Source organism: Pseudophryne corroboree, chromosome 3 (assembly GCF_028390025.1).
Source record: "Pseudophryne corroboree isolate aPseCor3 chromosome 3, aPseCor3.hap2, whole genome shotgun sequence".
Taxonomy (NCBI): domain Eukaryota; kingdom Metazoa; phylum Chordata; class Amphibia; order Anura; family Myobatrachidae; genus Pseudophryne; species Pseudophryne corroboree.
In genome coordinates this window covers 279,925,102-279,929,582 of record NC_086446.1, presented here as the reverse complement: position 1 = coordinate 279,929,582, position 4,481 = coordinate 279,925,102, and the positions used below count along the sequence as shown (strand labels likewise).

At 46.0% G+C, this 4,481-nt stretch overlaps 1 pseudogene; it reads right to left on the bottom strand.

The window, feature by feature from the left end:
- Positions 1-713: 713 nt before the first annotated feature.
- On the bottom strand, positions 714-833 carry LOC134895677 (5S ribosomal RNA; annotated as a pseudogene).
- Positions 834-4,481: the final 3,648 nt, after the last annotated feature.

Genomic DNA, 4,481 nt, shown 5'->3' with positions numbered 1-4,481 from the left:
GACGTTCTGAATCAATATGCATCATAATTCTTTTCCGCACACCAGGTGAAGTAAGAATTCCAAAACCTGTAATTAATCCGGGCAGATGCGGGTTTGCAGGCTTTCAACTTAAAAAAAAAAGGGGAGTTTAGGGGGGAAAACCGCACCAGTCTAAATAGATTTTAATGAAATAATTAGAGACCTCTGAAAAACTGAATTTAAATAGAATTCCTTCTATATATGGCAACCATAGATATTGTAAGGATTAATCCCAAAATCGTATAGTGTTGCTATCAGTGGTGCTCCCTAGAGTCAGAGTATCAAGTACAAAGAAAGCCAAAAGGAGAGTTTTGGAAAAGACTCTTTTGTGGGAGCACTCTAATTCAGAGGTTATTAGTGTAATTTATGAATTATTAAATAGAAACAATGATGATTAACAAAAATCAAATTCAGGGAGTGACTACCTATGAAATTAATAGTAGCTTAGCGAGAATATTAATAAATTATTCGTGATCTCCAATACTCACGATTAGCAAATCGCCAGGAGCAAATTTCTGTGATACTTTTGTCACCATAATTTTATGTGATATATCTCATGAAATAAGTGACCATCATTCATTCTGCGATTAATATCCATTACGGATTTTTGTAGATGCAGAGAATAAAATCATTGGTCATACGAATCCCAATATTGGATGACAAACAACTGAGTGCCACTGTGTCCAAGAGCCAATTTATTGCAGTACCAGGGTGTTCAAAGGAGGTCTCCCTTCCTCGTACTGACCCAGCCTTTCACTGCTTAGCTTCCAAGTTCAGAAGAGATTGGGCATCTCCAGTGAAGTATGACCGCAATTATTGGACTCCTTTCTTTGGTCACTCCAAATATATGCCAGGTGACTACTATATGTAAGGAGTGGAAAATGTATATAATTTGTAACAATTAAGTTACAAACTAAAAAGGATTATGTGCAAACAGCTGATAAATCAGCATAATATACAGTGATCACTAGGGTTAGTTGTATGTATATAGTCACTTAAATATATGAGGGAAAAATTCAAATATACCACATATAGGCAAAATATATGACACGGCGGTCACATGGGAGTAAATAAACGCATATTATCACAAAATAAGAATTTACTTACCGATAATTCTATTTCTCATAGTCCGTAGTGGATGCTGGGGACTCCGTAAGGACCATGGGGAATAGCGGCTCCGCAGGAGACTGGGCACATCTAAAGAAAGCTTTAGGACTAACTGGTGTGCACTGGCTCCTCCCCCTATGACCCTCCTCCAAGCCTCAGTTAGGATACTGTGCCCGGACGAGCGTACACAATAAGGAAGGATTTTGAATCCCGGGTAAGACTCATACCAGCCACACCAATCACACCGTATAACTTGTGATCTGAACCCAGTTAACAGTATGATAACAGAGGAGCCTCTGAAAAGATGGCTCCCAACAATAATAACCCGATTTTTGTAACAATAACTATGTACAAGTATTGCAGACAATCCGCACTTGGGATGGGCGCCCAGCATCCACTACGGACTATGAGAAATAGAATTATCGGTAAGTAAATTCTTATTTTCTCTAACGTCCTAAGTGGATGCTGGGGACTCCGTAAGGACCATGGGGATTATACCAAAGCTCCCAAACGGGCGGGAGAGTGCGGATGACTCTGCAGCACCGAATGAGAGAACTCCAGGTCCTCCTCAGCCAGGGTATCAAATTTGTAGAATTTAGCAAACGTGTTTGCCCCTGACCAAGTAGCTGCTCGGCAAAGTTGTAAAGCCGAGACCCCTCGGGCAGCCGCCCAGGATGAGCCCACTTTCCTTGTGGAACGGGCTTTTACAGATTTTAGCTGTGGCAGGCCTGCCACAGAATGTGCAAGCTGAATTGTACTACAAATCCAACGAGCAATAGTCTGCTTAGAAACAGGAGCACCCAGCTTGTTGGGTGCATACAGGATAAACAGCGAGTCAGATTTCCTGACTCCAGCCGTCCTGGAAATATTTTCAGGGCCCTGACAACATCCAGCAACTTGGATTCCTCCAAGTCCCTAGTAGCCGCAGGCACCACAATAGGTTGGTTCAGGTGAAAACGCTGGAACCACCTTAGGGAGAAACTGAGGACGAGTCCTCAATTCCGCCCTGTCCGAATGGAAAATCAGATAAGGGCTTTTACAGGATAAAGCCGCCAATTCTGACACGCGCCTGGCCCAGGCCAGGGCCAACAGCATGACCACTTTCCATGTGAGATATTTTAACTCCACAGATTTAAGTGGTTCAAACCAATGTGACTTTTGGAACCCAAACTACATTGAGATCCCAAATTGCCACTGGAGGCACAAAAGGAGGCTGTATATGCAGTACCCCTTTTACAAACGTCTAAACTTCAGGGACTGAAGCTAGTTCTTTTTTGGAAGAAAATGGACAGGGCCGAAATCTGAACCTTAATGGACCCCAATTTCAGGCCCATAGACACTCCTGTTTGCAGGAAATGTAGGAATCGACCCAGTTGAATTTCCTCCGTCGGGCCTTACTGGCCTCGCACTACGCAACATATTTTCGCCAATTGCGGTGATAATGTTTTTGCGGTTACATCCTTCCTGGCTTTAGATCAGGATATGGATGACTTCATCCGGAATGCCTTTTTTCCTTCAGGATCCGGTGTTCAACCGGCATGCCGTCAAACGCAGCCGCGGTAAGTCTTGGAACAGACAGGGTCCTTGCTGGAGCAGGTCCCTTCTTAGAGGTAGAGGCCACGGATCCTCCGTGAGCATCTCTTGAAGTTCCGGTTACCAAGTCCTTCTTGGCCAATCCGGAGCCACGAATATAGTGCTTTCTCCTCTCCATCTTATCAATCTCAGCACTTGGGTATGAGAGGCAGAGGAGGGAACACATACACTGACTGGTACACCCACGGTGTTACCAGAGCGTCTACAACTATTGCCTGAGGGTCTCTTGACCTGGCGCAATACCTGTCGAGTTTTTTAATCATGTGGACGACTTCTGGGTGAAGTCCCCACTCTCCCGGGTGGAGGTCGTGCTGAGGAAGTCTGCTTCCCAGTTGTCCACTCCCGGAATGAATACTGTTGACAGTGCTATCACATGATTTTCCGCCCAGCGAAGAATCCCTGCAGCTTCTGCCATTGCCCTCCTGCTTCTTGTGCCACCCTGTCTGTTTACGTGGGTGACTGCCATGATGTTGTCCGACTGGATCAACACCGGCTGACCTTGAAGCAGAGGTCTTGCTAAGCTTAGAGCATTGTAAATGGCCCTTAGCTTCAGGACATTTATGTGAAGTGATGTATCCAGGCTTGACCCTAAGCCCTGGATATTCCTTCCCTGTGTGACTGCTCCCCAGCCTCGCAGGCTGGCATCCGTGGTCACCAGGACCCAGTCCTGAATGCCGAATCTGCGGCCCTCTAGAAGATGAGCACTCTGCAACCACCACAGGATGGATACCCTTGTCCTTGGTGACAGGGTTATCCGCTGATGCATCTGAAAATGCGACCCGGACCATTTGTCCAGTAGGTTCCACTGGAAAGTTCTTGCGTGGAATCTAACGAATGGGATTGCTTCGTAGGAAGCCACCATTTTAACCCAGAACCCTTGTGCATTGATGCACTGAGACTTGGTTCGGTTTTAGGAGGTTCCTGACTAGCTCGGATAACTCTCTGGCTTTCTCTTCCGGGAGAAACACCTTTTTTCTGGACTGTGTCCAGGAACATCCCTAGGAAACAGAAGACAAGTCGTCGGAACCAGCTGCGATTTTGGAATATTGAGAATCCAATCGTGCTGCCGCAACACTACCTGAGATAGTGCTACACCGACTTCCAACTGTTCCCTGGATCTTACCCTTATCAGGGAATCGTCCAAGTAAGGGATAACTAAAATTCCCTTCCTTCGAAGGGATATCATTTCGCCCATTACCTTGGTAAAGACCCGGGGTGCCGTGGACCATCCCTACGGCAGCGTCTGAACTGATAGTGACAGTTCTGTACCATAACCTGAGGTACCCTTGGTGAGAAGGGTAAATTTTGACATGAAGGTAAGCATCCTTGATGTCCCGAGACATCATGTAGTCCCCTTCTTCCAGGTTCGCAATCACTGCTCTGAGTGACTCAATCTTGAATTTGAACCTCTGTATGTAAGTGTTCAAAGATTTTAGATTTTAGATTTAGAATCGGTCTCACCGAGCCGTCTGGCTTCGGTACCACAATAGTGTGGAATAATACCCCGTTCCCTGTTGCAGGAGGGGTACCTTGATTATCACCTGCTGGGAATACAGCTTGTGAATGGCTTCCAAAACTGCCTCCCTGTCAGAGGGAGACGTCGGTAAAGCCGACTTTTGGAAACGGCGAGGGGGAGACGTCTCGAATTCCAATATGTACCCTTGAGATATTACCTGAAGGATCCAGGGGTCTACTTGCGAGTGAGCCCACTGCGCACTGAAATTCATTGAGAACGGGCCCCCACCGTGCCTGAGCTTGTAAGG